The following is a 20,972-nucleotide window of genomic DNA, read 5'->3' on the forward strand; positions in this document are numbered from 1 at the left end:
TGAAGAGACAATCACAACAGAAATTGTGAAAAATTTAGAATTGCCCAACAACGAAAATATGACACATCGAAAGTTGCAACACTAAAGGGAAGCTTATAGCCTTAAATGCATTTATCACAAAACTGTGTTAAAAAAAAAAAGTATCTAAGCATTCAACTTAAGCAATTAAACAAAGAACAGAGTAAATCCCAGAGAGAGCAGAAGGAAGTACCAAAGATAAGAACAGAAACGAATGAAATAGAAATTGACTAACAAAAACTCAAAACTGGTACTTTAAAAAGATGTGTCAAATCATCACATCACTAACACGTCCAACAAGGACAATGAGAAAAGACACAAATCTGCAACGAGAGAAAACATACGAAAGAAATATTAGAGATTGAAATTATTAGTGAATCCTACAAACAACTTGATACCAGTACATTTGAAAGGGAAGAAGAAATGGGTAAGGCTCTAGAAAAACACAGAGGCTGAATGTACACTGGGACGATGGCTACTAGATATGCCAACAGAACTTGGCCGGCCCCAAACGGCCAGGACTTGGCCAACACCTGCCAGCTTCCCTAATTTCTGCCTCCGCTTCCAGCTCAGGACCAACCAGAGAAAGCCAAGTAGGCTCCCCTAAGCAACCACACAGGTTGCAGCACCTCCAGTTGGCTGCCCACAGCTTCCCCAAGCCCACTCGGGGCGCACCTGAGCCCCCCTTTCACTATGAAGCTGTCCCCTCCTCTGCCTGCCTTTGAGTCTCTGCCAACATGCAAGTGACGGGGCTGTCTCCCTGCTAGAGCAAGCTGAGTACACAGCCCCGCTTGTTCTCATTTGCGTGGTCTTTGGTTATAACCACAATATGTATTACCAAAATTCACACAGGCACACCAGATCTAGCTGGTTTCACAGGTGAATTTTTACTAAGCGTTCATGGAACAGAAAAATCGTTATCTTAAAAACTTCAAAGATGGCTAGCATGATCTCAACTCCAAAATGAAAATGAAAAGACCAATCTAATTTCTGACCATAAATGCAGCAAGCCTAAAGAAACTGTTAATAAACTCAAGTCAGCTGTATATCAAAAATGTTAGACCTCTGATCATGCTGGGCTTAGAGCAGGATTTCAATGTCAGGAAACTGATGAATGTACTTCCCGATACAGATTAAAGGAGAAAAAAAATCCATGATCACCTCAATAGCTGCAGAAGGAGGACCTGAGACAATCTAATACTCATTTTTGATTTTTAAAAAATCGCCTAGCAACCTAGGAGTAGAAGAACAACTTCTTGATCTGATAAAGGGCATTGTCTTCAAAAGATATAGTAAAATTAAGACCCATCAATTATAGGAGGAGAGATAGACATTTGATTATATAACAAATTTTGGAATTATGCATGGCAAAAGATTCTATAAAGAAACACACACACACAGGACTTCCCTGGCGGTCCAGTGGTTGAGACTTCATGCTTCCACTGTGCAGACGTGGGTTCAATCCCTGGTAGGGGAACTGGGTTCCCACAGGCCACGTAGTGTGGCCAAAAATATATATATATACAAGAAATACACACACAAACATGCACACAACAGACCAGAGAAAACATTTGCAAAGTATACAATAAAAAGTTCCTAATATACTAATTGCTCTTACAAATTACTGTACTAAGAAAAAACCACCTGATAGGAAAATGGGCTAACATTGCAAACCCTTTCTGGGCTGTAGACCCTGCATTAATCAGGAATCTTTTGATTACATGGTACAGAAACCCAGTTCAAACTGACTTGCGCGTGAGGGAATGTATTGGCTCACCTGGGCTTCCGGCGTGGCTCAATCCAGGTGCTTCATCCATTTCTCTTTTCCTGTCTCAGTCCTGCTTTCCTCCACATGGCTTCATTCCCAGGCAGCCTCTCCTCAAATCCTGTCCACATTCTGCCAGCTTGGATTCCCCATGGAGAAGGGGACAGCGAAGACCCGGATGACCTCTCACTGCCCCCACCTCAGCCATTTGCCTGCCCGAATCAACCTCAGCTGCCAAGGACAGGCTGGCCAGCCAAGCCTGGGTTTCCAGCTTCCCCCAGACTGAGTGGGGAGAGAATCCCCAAAGGGAAACCAAGATACTCTTACCAGAAAAGTGGGGAGAGACTAGAGACTGTTGTGTAGGCAAAAGAGAGTGGGCCCATCGCAACCCCGTTTAGAAATTAAAACAGCTCTGGATCCCCTTCTGCTCAGAGAATTTCTTCTTCCACCAAATGATTTGGAACATCTATTACGTGCTTTAAAACACAGAGTAGTGGGACTTCCCTGGTGGTCCAGTGGCTAAGACCCCATGCTCCCAGTGCAGGAGGCCCGGGTTTGATCCCTGGTCAAGGAACTAGATCCCACATGTCGCAACTGAAGATCCTGCATGCCACAACTAAGACCCAGCGTAGCCAAATAAATTAAAAACAACAACAACAAAAAAAAAACACACACAGAGTACTTGCCCTCCTGGAGCGTCCAGACCTGGATTCTAATTAACTAATTGCACAAACACCATGGAAGCAAAACAAGAAAGGAGTTCTGGGAGCCTGCCTGGGTCTGAGACCTGAAGAAAGGCAGGAGGGAGGCAGGAGAGCTCCAGGCGGAGAACCGGCCGCTCGCCAAACCCCTGCGGTGGGCGGGAGCTCAGGGCCTGAGTCCCAGGATGGAAGCCTGTGGGTGGAGGGCGGAGGGCGGAGGGCGGAGGGCGGAGGGCGGGCTGACAGGGCCTGGGCTATGCGGTCAGGAGCAGTTAGAGGGCCTTGATCAAGGCAATGACTGGGTCAGGTGTGGATATTAAAGGATTCCTTGGGCTGGCAGTTCATCAAACAATTAAACATAGAGTTACCATATGACCTAGCAATTCTTCGCCTAGGTTTATTCCCAAGAGAAATGAAAATATGTGTCCACATGAAAAGCTGTCCACGGGTGTTCACAGCAGCCTTACTCAGTCCCCAAAAGGTGGAAACAACCCAAATGTCCATCTGTGTATGAAGGGATAAACAAATTGTGATCCACCATTCAATGGTCTCCTACTCAGCCTTTAAAAGGAATGAGGGCCTCACACCTGCTACAACACGGATGCACCTTGAAGACATTAAGCTCAGTGAAAAGAGCCAGACACAGAAGGACAAATAATGCATGATTCCACTACCTGAGGTTCTCTAGAACAGGCAAACTCATAGAGACAGAAAGTGTATTAGCGCTTGTTTAGGGCTGGGGAGGGAGGGCTGGAGGGCTGGGGGCTAGAAGCCAGGAGGTTTTCTTTTTCTTTTTTTTTTTTTTTTAAGTCTTTGGCTGCGCCTCGCGGCATGTGGGATCTTAGTTGCCCAACCAGGGATCAAACCCATGCCCCTTGCAGTGGAAGTGCAGAGTCTTAACCACTGGACCACCAGGGAAGTCCCAGGAGGTTTCCTTTTGAAGTGATGAAATGTTCCAAAAATTAACTGTGGTCATGATTGCATGGCTATGAACATACTAAAAACCACTGAACTGTACATTTTTTTTTGGATTTTATTTTTTTTAATTAATTAATTTATTAATTTATTTTTTTTGGCTGCGTTGGGTCTTTGTTGCTGTGTGCGGGCTTTCTCTAGTTGTGGCAAGTGGGGGCTATTCTTCGTTGCGGTGCGCGGGCTTCTCACTGCGGTGGCTTCTCTTGTTGGGAGCATGGGCTCTAGGCGCGTGGTGTTCAGTAGTTGTGGCACTCAGGCTTCAGTAGTTGTGGCTCACGGGTTCTAGAGCGCAGGCTCAGTTGTTGTGGCGCGTGGGCTTAGTTGCTCCGCGGCATGTGGGATCTTCCCAGACCAGGGCTTGAACCCGTGTCCCCTGTATTGGCAGGCAGATTCTTAACCACTGCGTCACCAGGGAAGCCCTGCTCAGTTGTTTTAAATTATATGCACTGTGTCTGTGTCCCTGCTAGAAAGTCGGCCCCAAAGGGAGGAGGGCTGAGTGTTTTCTCTGGCCACGTCCCTCCAACCATGAAGCCCGTCTGAGTCTGGCTCAGCTGAACTCCCTGTGGTTTGCTAAATGAATGAATGAGTGAACAAATGAGTGAGCGAGTGAGAGAGGAAAGGGGTGGGAGAAGCAGCTGGGCCTGGGTGGGTCCACCAAGTAGGCCAGTTGCCAAAGGGAAAGCTGGACATTCCCCAAGTGGCCGCTGGTTGGCAGCCTGGTGACACTGACAGCCAGGAGGGCTGGGAGCCAGAGGTGCAGGCAGGCTGGGCTGGGTGAGGTGGTGACAGAAACGGGTGTGGCCCAGTGACAGGGAGGCTGCCTGGCCGCCACCAGGCGGGGCTCCCCTATGCCAGGCTGCCTTCCAGGGGGAAAGGGAGCAACCAAAGGGTAAGTCGGCTGGAATGTTTTCCAGGAACAAGAATGGTCTGGAAAGTACAAAACTCCAAAATGCCAGGGTCCAGATCCCATCTAAGCCACTTGCACAGGGTGGAACCCAGGGGCTTCAGAGAGAGGGCGGCTGGGCCCAGGTGGTAGGAGAACTCAGGCTTCGGGGCAACGTTTCCTGCATACCCGTGGCCTTCCCGGAACTCAGCCAGCCTTGGGGAAAGGGGTGTGACCCAGGTCCAGGGCCAGACGGTCCACCAGCATCGCCAGCACCCAGTGCAGGCTACTGGGCTGATGGGAGAGAGGATGCAGACACCAGAGCCTGACCCACGATGGGGGCGTGGCGGGCAGGCAGGGTGCAGGGGCAACCCAGGAGGGCTCCCAGCATGCTGTGATCGGACCTGCGATCGGGCCTGGAAGGGCCAGCTGGGTGACTGCGGGGAGAGCGCAGAGCCGTTCAGTGTGCTCTGAGAGCTCGCTGGGGAAGATGGAGGGGGGCGAGGCCAGACCATGTGGCCAGTGTGTCCCACCAGGAGTGTCTGTTCTCATTCCTGCTAGGGACAGTAGGGATTCTGCAGCAGGGGCAGGACCCCAGCTGGTTGTGGGGCAGAGTGTAGAAAGAAGGTTCTGGCTGCCTTTGGTGAATAATTTTGGGGGTGTGATGGTGGGGTTCAGGTGGGACATGGGAAGGCTGGAAGGAGAGGGTGCTGCAGAGGGAAGCCGTTACCGCAGGCCCTGAGGGCACTGGACGCAGGGTGCAGTGGAAGGGTGCTGAGAGGGGCCTGGTCAAGTTTCCAGTGTGGCCCCCCCAGGTCTTTGCACCCTGCCCTTCAGCCTCCAACCCCCATCTCCTGCCCTGCGGGTGACCAGGTCCTTCCTCACACAAGCCAACTGGGCCCAGCTTTATTTTCCAGACCCTATGAGGGTGACCAGGAAGCCCAGGACCCCTGTGGGGCTCCCTCTCTCCCAGCACCCAACACTGAGAGCCCCCAGTGAGGGGAATTGGAGGACCAGCCATCATTGCCCACACTGCCACCCAGGGCCACTGCAGGGGTCACGCCTGGCAGCAGTGATTAGTTCTCTAGGGACACCCTGACCCTGGGGGGGACCACTTCCCACAACAGGTCCTGGTGTCCAGGCTCAGCCCCAGAACCCGTCACCCCTGGAGGCCTGGTCACTGTGGGCTCTGCAGGCCGTCCCCTCCAGGGGGTCCACCAGGCCCCGGTCAGGGTCAGGGTCAGGGTCAGGTTGGACCCTAAAGCATTTTGTCTTCCCATCCATTTATCCTTCCAGCCAGTTAGTTGAGTTTCCAGCGACTCACAACCAGAAACATCTTCCCCGTTTCCAAGTATTAGAGTCGGCAGCAGCAGGAGCAGAGACAGGGCCGTGGGGCAGCGGTGAGCCTGCTTCAGGGCAACGCGCCACTTCCCCTCTGATGAGGACACACAGGGGAGCGTGCTCCCCAGGCGGTGTCTGCAAGACGCAGCGGAGGCTGAGGAAGGAGCAAGCCTGCTCGGCTGCTGTGCTCAGGCTCCCGCTTGGTGGAGCTCCTGTTCATCCGTGATTCCGCTGCTGCTGGCAGCGGTCGTGCCCCGGAATTAAACAGTGGTATGATGGGCACCACCCCCTGCATCTTAAGACTTAAAAAATTTTTCATTGCGGTAAAATACAGTAAGATATAACAAATAATATAAATATATAGTAAATGTAATAAATTATGTATAATAAAATTTACCACTTTAGGTGTACAGTTCAGTGGTATTAAGCATATTCATATGGTTGTGCAGCCATCACCACCATCTCCAGATGACGCTTTTCATCTTCCTCAGGTGAAACTCTGTCCCCCTTAAACACTAGCTCCCCATCAGCCCCTTCCCCAGCCCCTGGAAACCTCCGTTCCACTTTCTGTCTTTATGAATCCGACTACTCTGGGCCCCTCATACTAGTGGATCCTACAGGATTGTTCTTTAGTGACTGGCTGGTTTCACTGAACATCATGTCCTCAAGGTTCATCCATGCTGAAGCAGGTATCCGAATTGCCTTCCTTTTTAAGACTGAATAATATTTCATTACCTGGATGGACCACATTTTGTTTATCCATTCATCCATCCACGGACACTTGGGTTGTTTCCACCTTTTGGCTGTTGTGAATAGAGATGCTATGAACGTGAACGTACAAATATCTGTTCGAGCCCCTGTATTCAGTTCTTTTGGGAATATACCCAGGAGTGGACTTGCTGGATCACATGGTGATTCCATGTCTAACTTTTTGAGGCGCCTGTGTCTTAAGTCTTTAAGACTCTGGAATCCCCCACCTAACAGAGAGGCCTCATAGTACCTTGGTGTCTTGGTCTCAGGGTCAGCTCAGACCCTCATCTGCAGCGCTGGAGAGATCTGAGTGGTCTCCTCTCTCCTGAGTCCAGGCTCGGTCTGGAGTGTCAGGGAGGGGTCACCCACCCTTGACCTTTTTAGGGGATAAAAGTGAAGCAATGTCATCACCGGCTGCCCACCCCCACTCCCTGAGGGGGCTCCTCTAAGCTGCCCCAGGACCCTCCCCCGGCATCCACGCCCTCATGAAGTCCTCTCCCCTGAGCGCAGACTGGACTCAGTGACTTGCCTCTGACAAATAGAAGGTGACAAAGTGACAGAACGTCCCTTGTGAGATTGGAGATTAAAGACTGTGGCTGCCATCTTGCTCAGGCCCCAAGGAAGGAGCCACTGTGTCCACTCAGCAGCCAGCAAGGACCTAAGGATGTGACAGCCACGGGGGCCTGGAAGCTCCCTCCCAGTGCTTTCTCCATCAGCTGCAGGTTCTCTTGCAAATACACCCCGTAGCCCTCCTCGTTTCCCCAGCCCCTGTCATCCCCAAACTCCCAGGAGCCATTCCAGCAGCATGTGAGGACAGATTTCAGGCATCCTTGCCAGGATTTGGAAAACGCCCCATATCAATAACTCCCCCTTCCCCAGCCCAGTTCTACCCCCCACTCCAGATCCTCAATATCCACTTTCCCTTCTCCGGGGTCCTGCGGGTGCAAGCCTGCTTGGTCACAGCTCCCTGGAGAATAAGCCATCTCTGCCCATAGTCAGGTCACATGAGAGTCACCCGTCATGACTTGTCAGGGGCCTGGAGGGGAGGCGGGCAGCTGGGAAAGGACATCTGCCTCAGGTGAGGTCTGCACAGCCCGGGCAGCGGGAGGCTGGTCTCCTCCAACCAGGTTTGTGGCCACTTCTGCTGCCAGCAGTTTCGGGGGGATCCGAGTTCTGGGGCTGGGGGCTTCCACCCTGATACCCCGTCTGGGTCATGGGGTCCGCCCTCTACTGTGGATCTTGACATTGGCCCAGGAGATGGCGAAGCACAACCATCCTTTCCTTTTCCCCACCACCCCAGGATCAAGTCTCTGGCCCAACTTCCAGCAAACCTGCCCTCCGGCTTTAGGGGCTGTGACTCTACGTGCTGCATGGTGGCTGTATGAGGGTCTTGGGGCTGCCACAGCGGGTACACAGCCAGGGTGGCTTAAACTACAGAGTTTTATCAACTCACAGTCCGGACGCTGGATGCCTGAGATCAAAGCGTCAGCAGGCTGGTTCCTGCTGAGGACTCTCCTGGGTGTGTAGACGCCGCCTTCTCCCTGTGTCCTTACACGGTCGTCCCTCTGTGTGTGTCTGTGTCCTAATCTCCTCTTCTTATAAGGACACCAGTCAGATTGGATTAGCGCCCACTCTGATGGCCTCATTTTACCGTAATTACCTCTGTAAAAGCCCTATCTCTAAATACAGTCTCATCCCAAGGTGCTAGGGTTTAGGACTTCAACATACACATTTTAGGAGGGATGCAGTTCAGCTGGTAACAGGGGCCCCTGGATCTCACTGCAGCCCTGAATTACTACTGGATGACCTGAACTTTCTTCAAGGCTTCAGGCTGGTCAATGTCTGCTCCTTAAAATTTCCATTGACCCCGTATCTCTCCAACGCTGGAGACAAAGCTTGCCTAGGCCAGTCCACTCCAGGCGAGCAGCTGTCACAACCCTATCACCAGCGGCCCTTGAGGGATGGGAATTGTGGATAAACCCCAGCTTCTTTGCCCCAGGGTTCCACCAATTCCCACTTCTCAGGGGTTGAATCCGTCACTCAGAGAAGCCATCAGATTTTTCTGCAGGAAGTCCGTGACACAGATGGGCAGGCGCAAGTGAGCTCTGGGGCCGGCTGGAGGAGTGGGTGACACAAGAACAGGGAAAAAAAAAAAAACAAAGAACAGGGCAAGCCAGTTGACGAAAGTCAGCCAGGCCAGCCTGTGGGCCATCTATGCATCACTGGGAGAAGACTCAGTTCTGGGGGCACAGGGGAGCCATCGAAGGTTGTAAGGACACGATATGGTGGGAAGAAGTGAGAACAACCCATATGTGCTTGTGCTTCTGGGCGAGTCCGACTCAAGCAAAATTCCAGTCTTAACTCCCTACATCCTGGCCCCCAGCCTTGAGGGACCCCTCCCCGTCCTTCCCAGCCTCCTTGTCACAAACCCCCACCCCCTGGTCCCAACTGGCCTGGCTCATTCTGCAGGAGCCCCGGGGGCCGTGCCTCTTCCGCTCCCACCTCACCTGTGCTCCGCATCCCGCCCTGATGGCCCAGATGGGGGTCTGGGCTTGTCTGCCCCCATCATCCTGAGCTCCTGGGTCAGGGGCTGCCTGCCATGCTGCCCCTCTGTGCCCAAGCACCACCTGTCCACCTGTCCCCTGGCCTCCCCGGCAATGCTGCCCGGCCCCCAACCCCGCTGCTTTGTCGCTGACCCAAGCCTGGCCCCATCTAGAGCTGGTGGCCCTAGGGCCCCTTCCTGCTGCTGCCATCCCTCTAAGCGGCTTGATTTGATTGAGCCATGCTGGATGCCACCTAATGTGACTTTGCTCAGCCTAACAACATTGATGGTGGCTCAGGGCGAGAGGCAGCTGGCGAGACAAGAGGCCAGGACTCAGAGGGTGGGGGTCACTCGGGGAGAGAACGATGGCCGTAGGGGGAGGAGGCTGCGCCCCTCAGTCCAGCCCTGCTTCGCGCGAGCCGGGACCAGGGCCCCTCCCCAGGACAGGCTCCAGGGGGCTGAAGGCCCTGGACCGGCCACTTCACCTCCAGAGCCTCAGGCTCCCCATCTATAAAATGGAAGTGGGGACCCCAGCCCTCCACAGAGACTGGTCTCCAGGCCCAGTGTCCCATTTGGTCAAGACGTGGGCTCTGGGCTTCCACCGCCCCCACCCTCGGCTAAGGGTCCTGGGCAGGCTTGAGTTCTTCCATTTACCTTCTCTGAAAGGGGCCAGATGCCCCCTCGCCACCCACTGGTTGGGAGAATTCAGAGGGCGTGTGGGTGGGGCTGGCCCGGAGCCTGATCTGCGGAGGAGCCAGGTACACACTGGCGGGTGAGCTGACGCTCCCAGGAGATGGGCAGTGAGTGGGGACAGGTCCTGGGTGCCCCAGAGGCTGTCTAGACCTGGGGATGGCTGTGGCTGGTCATGGGGGCCTGGCCTCTCTCTGTCCCCGGCTCCCCAACACCTTTGAGCATGCCACCTGCCCTCTGGGGGTGGGGTCTGGGCACGGCCCATATGCACAGTGGCCACCAGAGCCTCAGTTTATCTTGAAGACACAGATGGAGGCTGGAGGGGAGTTCGGTGGGGGGGGGGGTGGTCCCTGGCAGCAGGAGAGCGGCCATGGCGTCCAAGAGGCAGAGGAGGCCCGCATGGAGGCCAAAGACGGGCAGTCTTAGCCGGATAGGGGGCTCATGGTTGTGGGAGCGGATGCGCTTGGAGGGGGGCTCAGTAGTGACCAGCCAGGACCGTGGCAGTGGAGCCCAGGAAGGCTGCTGAGGCCTGAGAGCAGCAGGGCTAGCGAAGGCCACCTGCAGGAGTTCCTTTTGTAATAAAAATCAAGATCAGGGGAGGAGGAGTAGGCAGGTCAGGAAGGAAGGAAGGAAGGACAATGAACACCTGGGACGAGGCTCAAAGAGGAGGGACCTCGGCTCTGAGCTGCCCCAGCAGGAAGGGTCCACCCGGTCCCAGACACATTTCCACCAGCTGTGACCCAGCACCCTTTTGCTTTACTTTAAGAAAATACTGGGAGTTCCCTGGTGGCCTAGTAGTTCGGATACCGGGTTTTCATGGCTGTGGCTTGGGTTCAATCCCTGGTCAGGGAACTGAGATGCCGAAAGGGTAGAGTCCTAACCACTAGACCACCAGGGAATTCCCGCAGCAGAAACCCTTAAATCCTGCTGGTGGTACTAAAAAATCAGCATAATAATTTCAAATAGCAATGGGACAATATCTAGGGAAATAGCACTATGTCTATTTTAAAAATTGAATGTGTAGTTAAAAGCCTTCCTACAAAAAGACAGCTCCAGGCCCAGATGCTTCACCAGTGAATTCCACCAACATCTAAGGAAGTAATGACACCAATTCTATACAGACTTCCAGAAAACAGAAGAGGAAGGAGTACTTTCCAGCTCATTTTATGAGGCCAGTATCATCCTGATACCAAAGCCAGACAACTTTCTTATTACAAGAAAATAAAATTACACACTAAAATCCTTAAGAAACACAGATGCAAAAATCCTTAATTGGGGCTTCCCTGGTGGCGCAGTGGTTGAGAATCTGCCTGCCAATGCAGGGGACACGGGTTCGAGCCCTGGTCTGGGAAGATCCCACATGCCACGGAGCAACTGGGCCCGTGAGCCACAATTACTGAGCCTGCGCGTCTGGAGTCTGTGCTCTGCAACAAGAGAGGCCGCGATGGTGAGAGGCCCGCGCACCGCGATGAAGAGTGGTCCCCACTTGCCGCAACTAGAGAAAGCCCTCGCACAGAAACGAAGACCCAATACAGCATAAATAAATAAATAAATAAATAAAAGAACGTGAATTTCTAAAAAAAAAAAAAAAATGAATTGGATGTAGTTTGACTTTAAAAGAAATAGCTATCTATTAAAAAAAAAAAATCCTTAATAAAATGTTAGCAAATCTAACCCAGAAATATATAAAAAGGATAATATTTTTGACCAAGTGAAATATATCTCAGGAATGCAAGGTTGGTAAACATTTGAAAATCAGTATAATTCAGCACAGCAATAGACTAAGAAAGACAAATCAAAAGACAATCTCATAAAAAAGAAAAGATATCTGATAAAATTCAACATCCAGTCACGATTAAAAAAAAATAAAGACTCAGCAAACTAGGAGTGGATGGAAACATTCTCAAATTGATAAAGAGCAACTCTGGGGCTTCCCTGGTGGCGCAGTGGTTGAGAATCTGCCTGCTAATGCAGGGGACACGGGTTCGAGCCCTGGTCTGGGAAGATCCCACATGCCACGGAGCAGCTGGGCCCGTGAGCCACAACTACTGAGCCTGCGCGTCTGGAGCCTGTGCCCCGCAACGGGAGGGGCCGTGATAGTGAAAGGCCCGCGCACCGCGATGAAGAGCGGTCCCCGCACCGCGATGAAGAGTGGCCCCCGCTTGCCGCAACTAGAGAAAGCCCTCGCACGAACCGAAGACCCAACACAGCCAAAAATAAATAAATAAATAAATTTAAAAAAAAAAAAAAAAGAGCAACTCTGAAAAACCTGCGAATAACATCATACTTACTGGTGGGAAATTGAATGCTTTTCCCCCAAAGATTGGGAATAAGGCAAGAATATGAGGTCTGGCCACTTATACTGAATGTTGTACTACAGGTCACGGCCCATACAATAAGTTACCGAAAAATAAGTGAAAGGCACACAGATTATAAAGGAAGAAAACATCCTTTCTCACAGACTGCACAGTCATCTCCATAGAAAAACCCAAGGAATCCACACACACCAGTGGAACTAATAAGTGAGTTTAGCAAGGTCACAGGATACAAAATCAGCACACAAAAAATCAATTGTATTTCTATATACTAGCAATGAGCAACTGGAAATGGAAATTTTACAAAATCACCATTGACTATAGCATCAAAAATAATGAAATACTTCCCTAACAAAAAATATATATATAAGATCTGTGGGGCTTCCCTGGTGGCGCAGTGGTTGGGAGTCTGCCTGCCAGTGCGGAGGACACGGGTTCGTGCCCCGGTCTGGGAAGATCCCACATGCCGCGGAGTGGCTGGGCCCGTGAGCCACAATTGCTGAGCCTGCGCGTCTGGAGCCTGTGCTCCGCAACAAGAGAGGCCGCGATAGTGAGAGGCCCGTGCACCGCGATGAAGAGTGGTCCCCACTTGCCACAACTAGAGAAAGCCCTTGCACAGAAATTAAGACCCAACACAACCAAAATAAATAAAATAAATTAATTAATATTAAAAAAAAAAAAAAAAAAAAAAAAAAGATCTGTGTACTGGAAATGACCAAACATTGCTGAGAGAAGTTAAAGAAGACCCAAATAAATGAAGAGATACACCTTGTTCATGGATGGGAAGATTCAGTGTTAAGATGTCCTTTCTCCCCAAATTAACGTATAGATTCAAATGAATCTCAATCAAAATCTTAGTAGGCTTTTTTGTAGCAACTGACAACCTGATTTTAATTTATTATTATTTTTTAATACTTATTTTTATTTATTTATTTATTTGACTATGCTGGGTCTTAGTTTCAGCACGCAGGATCTTTTAGTTGCAGCACGCAAACTCTTAGTTGAGGCATGTGGGATCTAGTTCCCTGACCAGGGATCGAACCTGGGCCCCCTGCATTGGGAGCACAGAGTCTTAGCCACGGGACCACCGGGGAAGTCCCGACAACCTGATTTTAATATTAAATGAAAATGCAATGAACCTGTATTACTAAAATATCTTTGAAAAAGAAAGTTGGAGAAGTCACAGTACGCAGTTTCAAGACATGCTACAAAGCTATGGAAACGAAGAGAGTGTAGTATTGACATAAACATGGACATACATATCAATGAAATAGAAAAGAGAGTCCAGAAAGAGACCCACAACAATGGTCAAGAAATTCTCCACAAAGATGCTGAGGTAACTCAGTGAAGAAAGGATACTCTTTTCAGTAAATGGTGTTGGATCAACTGGGTGTATCTGCCAAACAAATAAACAAACTCACATTGCGCCACACACCAGATTAGCCCCTTGTAAATCATAGACCGAAGTGTAAGAGCTGAAACGACAAAACTTGAAGAGAAAACCTGGGAGAAAGTCTTAGCCACCTTGGATTAGGCAAAGATGTCGCAGATGGGGCACAAAAAGCACAAGTCCTGAAACAAAAATGTGATATTTGGATTTCATCAAAATTAAAAACTTCTGATCTCTGAAAAACTAATAAGAAAGTAGGAGAGTGACTTCCCTGGTGGTGCAGTGGTTAAGAATCTGCTGCCAATGCAGGGGACACACGGGTTGGAGTCCTGGTCCAGGAAGATCCCACATGCCACGGAGCAACTAAGCTCGTGCACCACAACTACTGAGCCTGCGCTCTAGAGCCCATGAGCCACAACTACTGAGCCCACGTGCCACAACTACTGAGCCCGCGTGCCTAGAGCCTGCACTCCACAACAGGAGAAGCCACCGCAGTGAGAAGCCCGCGCACTGCAATGAGTAGCCCCCACTCGCCGCAACTAGAGAAAGCCCACGCACAGCAACGAAGACCCACCGCAGCCAAATATAAATAAGTAAATACATTTATAAAATAAAAACAAAAAAGAAAGTAGGAGAGCAAGCCATTGAACGGGAGAAAATATTTACAAAACATGTATCTGGTGAAGGTCTTGTATTCGAATGTATAAGTAATTTTTTAAAAAGCCAATTTTTAATCAGCAATAGATTTGAACAGGTGATTCATAAAAGAAGACATACAGACAGCAAAGAATCACATGAAGAGATGTTGACCATCATTAGTTATTGGGGAAATGCAAACCAAAACCACAATGAGATACCACTATATACGCAGTGGAATGGCTAAAAAATCAGAATCAACAACCCAAAATCCTGAAGATCCCGAGACAGCCAAGGGGCCGGGGCGGGGAGGGGGGACGCAGGACGGTGCAGCCTCTCAGAACAAGAGCTTGGCAGTTTCTTATAAAGTTAGTCAAGGGCCTGGGAACCACAGTCCCACTCCGAGGTGTTTCCTCAGGAGAAAGGAAAACACGTGTCCACACAAAGATCTGCACACAACCATTCAGAGCAGCAGAATTCACAATGCCAAAAACTGGGAACAACCCAAATGTCCACCAACTGGACGAATAACCAAACCTCGGGCCACCCATCCGGTGGAGCAGGACTCAGCAATAAACAGAAGGAACCATGATTACAAGCTGCATCATGGATGGATCTCAGAAGCTTTGCAGTAAGTGAGAAGCCAGGTACAAAAGTCTACATAATCCATTTATATGTATTCTTGGAAAGGCGGATCTATAGGCAGAGAAATCAGGTGGGTGACGGCCAGGGGCCTGCGGGGGGAGAACAGGCTACAGGGGGTCCTGAGGGAATTTGGGGGCAACAAAAATGTTCTATATCTTGACTGTGGTGGTTACATGACTATATATTTGTCAAAACTCATTCAACTGTACATTTTTCAAGAGTATATCATGCCTCAATAAACCTGACTTTTAACACATGCTATGAAATTAATACATATGCGTGTTTGAAAATAAAATATGGTGTTAGTGAGTGTATGTACGGGAACTCTTAAACCCTGCTGGTGGGACCGTGAATGGGCTCATCATTTCCAAAAACAATTGGTCAATATCTAGTGAGGCTGAAGACGTGAAGATGTGCACCCCCTGATAGCACAGCAGTTCACAGCCCCCCACCCCTGGGAGAGACCCTGCCCCCTGCGTGCACCAAAGGCTTGTCCCGCAATGTTCCTTGCAGCTCTATTGTCATGGTCAAAAAAAGAAAGGAAAAGAGGGACAGGGAGGAAGAAAGCCAAATGCCCTCCAACAGAAACATGAACAAAGCAGGTGGGTTTTCCCTGGATGCTGGAATATCATGCAGTTAAATAATCAAGGAATCAGGGTGATAAGGGATAAATTTAGGAGTTTGGGATCAACAGTACTACATATAGAAAAGATACTATATATAAAAAAGATAAACAACGAGGACCTACTGTATAGCACAGGGAGCTATATTCAGTATCTTGTAATAACCTACAATGGAAAAGAATCTGAAAAAGAATACAGATATAGATATAACTGAATCACTTTGCTGTACACCTGAAACTAGCACAACATTGTAAACCAACTATACCTCAAAAAAAATATTTTTTTTAAATCAACAAACCAGAGCCACCTCGGTCAGCATAAACGCAGCCCGAAAGCATATTGCTGAGCAGAAGAGCAGATATATCAGACCTGGTGCTTTAAGAACATGCCATGGAATTGTAAATCAACTATACTTCAATAAAAAAAGAAAAAATAAGAACATGCCATGGATATCATGAATCATTTCTATATTCGTGTAACAGAAGTATGAAAAACTGAGAGAGAAATACCCAATTCAGGGCAGTGGGAGTTTTGGGGGGAGGGTTGGGCAAGGTCTGGGAACACCCGGGACTTTAAGAAGAAAATATCTACAGTAGCCACATTCTTCACTCTATCTCCTCACCTGCTGTATTTTCTTCACAGCCCTTATCAGAACCTCACATTGCAGTAGGAATACACCCATCTGTTGGGTTGTGTATCGTCTGCCTCCTTCTGCTAAGATGTCAGCTGCCCTCTGTCTCCCAGCATCCAGAACAGTGCCTGTCACATTGAAGGGGCTCAGTCGATGTTTGAATCAGTCTTGATTTGCACTGTTCAGCATTATCCCGACTTCCTGGCACCCCAACCAGAGATGGGCCCTCCCACCTGCTTCCGACCCCTTCCGCCCCCCTTCAATCCAGAGGCATAATGATCTGCAGCATTCACACCGTAATTGTGTAAATTTTGTTGGTGGAAAGGTCGGTGGGCAGCCTGGGGAAGGGGGGATGGGGGCTATTATTACATTTCCTTCTTTTTACAGTCTCTTGGCTTTTTAGAGGGCGCCGCCCAACAGAAATATTACGCAGCACAACTGTGAACCAATGAGTCATTTCAAATATTTTGTATCCACATTTAAAAAGGAAAGAGAGGACTTCTCTGGTGGAACAGTGGTTAAGAATCCACCTGCCAATGCAGGGGACACGAGTTTGAGCCCTGGCCCGGGAAGATCCCACATGCCGCGGAGCAACTAGGCCCAGGCTCCACAACTACTGAGGCTGCACTCTAGAGCCCGCGAGCCACAACTACTGAGCCCATGTGCCACAACTACTGAAGCCCTCGTGCCTAGAGCCCGTGCTCCACAACAAGAGAAGCCACCGCAGTGAGAAGCCCGTGCACCGCAACAAAGAGTAGCCCCTGCTCGCCACAACTAGAGAAAGCCCGCGTGCAGCAATGAAGACCCAATGCTGCCAAAAATAAATAAATAAAATACATAATTTTTTTTAAAAAAGGGAAAGGAACAGGTGAAATTAACTTTAGTAATACCTTTTATTTAAACCAATTTGTCAGGAAGAGGATCCCTTCAACATGTGACCAGCACACACAATTCATGACACTTTATGTTCTGTTTTTGTACTAAGCCTTCAAAATCCAGTGTCTTCTTGACTGGCATGGCACCCCGCTCCATGCTGGGTGGCTCAACCTCGGAGCTTCTTAAGAAGAGCTGCGTGGGAAGTAAGAGTCCTCTGGTGTCTGGAAATGTCCTATTCTGCCCTAGCACCTGCAGCACGACCTGGAGGATGGTGGGCCTAGAGAGAGGATGTGAGGTGAGAAGTCCTGTCCCTGGGAACGTGGCTCTCTTGGCTGCTGGTGACAGGTCTTATGCCACGCTGAGCAGTGCCCTCTCCGGGAGACCTACGTTCACACTCTAGAAACTTTCAATATCTTCTCTTTATTCTGATGACTTTGAAACTTCATGATGATGCAACGTGGTGGAGTTTTTGAATCCGTTAGCTGGTTTGCTGTTTTTATTGTGCTGGTCACTTGGCGGCTTTTCCACTTCAGAGGTTCTGGGAAGAGCTTTTTATTATCTGTTCACAGTTGTCTCCTCCTCCTCTGATCTCATTTTGGAAACTCTGTCCCTCAAGTGCTAGACTTTCTGCACAGATCCTCCACCATCTCTTATCTTCTCTTTCCTAGTTTCTGTTTCTCAGATTTTTGTTCTTTCTTCTGTGAGATTTCCTCAACTCATTCTTTCAATCCTTCTATTAAATTTTTAAGTTTTTAGATTTTTTTTTTAATTTCACAAGGACTCTTTCTTGTTCTCTGCCTGTTTTCCAAAGTGCCCTGTCCTAGTCGCAGGGGTGCCTTGTCTTTTCCTATCTGAGGATGATCACCTAAAGTTTTCTTCTGGTCTCTGCATTAGCTCTGTTTCATCCAGTGTCCTCTTTTCCATTGGTTCTCAGTCTCTCAAGAATGTCTGAGCGAGGCACCAGGATGCAGCTTAGTGCCCATTCGCTGGGGCTTTGGGTTGTTCCCTTTTCTGATTCCTATAGCCTGTGAATGGTTGAGTAAAGTCTGATAGACCCACACAATAGAATACTAAGTGCCCAAGTACCATGGTGTTGAGAAAACCTCTTATTAAGATGAGGAAATGCTTATGTTACCAGCTATGCTGGGAAAGCTGGATACAAAACTCTATCAAAAGCAACAGTAGGGGACTTCCCTGGTGGCACAGTGGTTAAGAATCTGCCTGCCGGGCTTCCCTGGTGGCGCAGTGGTTAAGAATCCACCTGCCAACGCAGGGGACACAGGTTCGAGCCTTGGTCCGGGAAGATCCCACAGGCTGCGGAGCAACTAAGCCCGTGTGCCACAACTACTGAGCCTGCGCTCTAGAGCCCGCAAGCCACAACTACTGCAGCCCGTGCGCCTAGAGCCCGTGCTCCCCAACAAGAGAAGCTACCGCAATGAGAAGCCCGTGCACCGCAACAAAGAGTAGCCCCAGCTTTCAGCAACTAGAGAAAACCTGTATGCAGCAGCGAAGACCCAATGCAGCCACAAACTAAATAAATGAATAAAAAAAAAAAAAAAAGAATCTGCCTGCCAGTGCAGGGCACACGGGTTCGAGCCCTGGTCCGGGAAGATCCCACATGCCGAGGAGCAAATAAGCCCATGCGCCACAACTACTGAGCCCGTGTGCCACAACTACTGAAGCCCTCGCACCTAGAGCCTGTGCTCCACAACAAGAGAAGCCACCGAAATAAGAAGCCCGTGCACCACAACGAAGAGTAGCCCCCACTCACTGCAACTTGAGAAAGCCTGCACGCAGCAACGAAGACCCAACGCAGCCAAAAACAATTAATTAATTAATTATTTAAAAAAAGCAACGAAGACCCAACGCAGCCAAAACCAATTAATTAATTTAATTAATTTTAAAAAGCAACAGTAAAGAGACCTGAAAGGAACCACCCTGCGACATTAACAGCAGCTCTGTCTGGGGGCACCATCTCTTTTCCCCCTGCATCCTTTCCTGCAGCTCCACATTTTCTGGGTCCTGATGCGCTGGGGGGTCCCTCTGCGCTGGGTTTCTGCCCAGCACCACCCAGTCTGGCCACCTCTTTCTTGGCCACTTATCATCATCTCCCACCCAGAACTCGATGCTGGGGTGTCTTGTTCTCCCTGCCAGGCTTTGTGGGCAGTACCAGTTCACAACACTCAGCCAAATGCCTGAATTGAGGTCTGCTGGTGTACTCTCCAGAGCCCACAGCGCAGACAGACGGAACAGGACTCCTGTGGCTGTGGAGGGCAGCCCCCAAACCCAGCCTGCCCTGGCACACAGGAGCCAGCACACCTCCAGGGTGCCACCCCCATCGGGACCCTCAGGGACTCAGTGATGGACAGACCCCTTCCTCACTCCCCAGGCCTCCAATGCTCTGTGGGAAGGCCCAGCCCCCTTCATTCCCAGTTTCTGCTCTATTTATGTCTTATGAATTCAGTTATGTAAATAAAGGTGGCCCAGCCCAGGAAGGCACACCCTCCCCCTTCTCCTCCCTCTCCCTCCCTCTTCTGCTCCCCACTGTGTCCACACATTTCAGGTATGCCCCCCCCCATTTCATACATTTATGAATAAACTCTACATTTATTCTTTCACATCTCTTCCTGCTAGAACCCAACTCGGGCCACCCAGCCCCTCCCCCAGACTGCTGGGCCTCCACCCAACCAGAATTTCCTCAGGAAAATAAGTTCCAGAGAGGGAAGGGCCTCTCTGAAGGTCACACAGCAGGGATGACCTTCCCAGCTCCTCAGATTTATCCCACCTCCAGGAAGAACCTGTAGCTTCTCCCCTGAGCCTCACAGCCACCCAGAGTGGTGCCAGTGACCCTGCTCACAGGCAGGAACCCACCAAGATCACAAGCAAGATCCCAAGTTCACAGCTGTAGGGAGAGTAGGGGGCACCTACGCAGATCTCTGTTGCCCGTACGAGTGCCCTGCCCCAAGAGAAGTGGGAGGAGAGCTGGAAGAGGGGTGCAAGGGAAGGGGAGAGGAGGATGGGGGGTTGGGGTTTGGGGGCACCGATCTCGGAAAGCTTCCCTCCCCCAGCACCTGCATCCAGCACTTGCACATTCAGCCCTATGCAAGCAGAGCCAGACTTTCTGACCTTTGTTTCTGACCTTTGCCTTCTGGCCACTGCCTGAATCAAAACAGGCTGCTCTGGGGACAGGGTTCTAGGTGGGCTGGTAAGAATGGGGGTCTGGAGGGCACCCCCAGAAATGCCCCTCCTCCTGAGCCTTCAGACAGTGGCAGGGCAGGTGTGTGGAGGTCAGGTTACCAAGCACCAGCTACCTGTGGGTACGTCACAGGGTGCTGGGACCAGCTTCAGCTCTGCTCTGGGGGCTGGAGGGAGGGGGGAGCCATGGGTAGGGGAGAACCACGGGTTCCAATGTCCCCCAAAACAGAAGTAGGGAGAAGGGCCCCAAAGACAAAGGACAGCATCTAACAAAAGAGCTGACCCAGTGGGCCAGGGAGGGCGTCCCAGGGTGATGGTGGCCAGACAGTGGCTGACAGTGGAGAGGCAGCCCAGACAGATTCCAGAGAAATGCGAGAGGGAGAATCAGGATTTGGTGATGCACTGGAGACCTCAGGATCCCTGCCAGGAGTCCAGCAGGTGGGTGGGCAGAGGAAGTACATTCAGGAGATGGGAGCGGGTCAGGGGAGAGGGGTCCTGGTGGGGTCCTGGGCATCTGGCAGTGGGAACATTAGGAACTGTCCAAGGGAAAGTGGAGGGGAATGCAGAGAGAAGGAGGTGGGAACGCCAGCCTGGAAGCCAGAGCCATGGGAGAACTTTCCAGAAGGAGGGCATGACCATCAATGTCCCCAGATACTGAAAGGCCAGGAAAGATGAGGCCCCAAAGTGTCCATGGGGTTTGGTGACCCTGCGGTCACTGGGGGCTGACTGCTGGGGTGTGTGGGGGGGGCCCGGAGGGAGGGGTTGTGCTGTTGGATGAACTGTGCTGGAGGGTGCTTAAGGGAGATGGCACGGGACCCTTGGGCTTAAAGAGGCACCCCAGGGGCCGCCCTTCCCCACTCCAGTCCAGCCTGCTCTAGGCGCGGTGGGAGGGTCGCCTAGGAGCCACGGTGCGGGGCAAGTCGGGGGTCAGTCCTTCCGGCAATCAGTACCCGGGAAAGAAGCTGTGAGGGCCCGGGAACGCGGAGGAGACGAGAG

This window comes from Balaenoptera musculus, chromosome 20 (assembly GCF_009873245.2).
Source record: "Balaenoptera musculus isolate JJ_BM4_2016_0621 chromosome 20, mBalMus1.pri.v3, whole genome shotgun sequence".
NCBI lineage: Eukaryota > Metazoa > Chordata > Mammalia > Artiodactyla > Balaenopteridae > Balaenoptera > Balaenoptera musculus.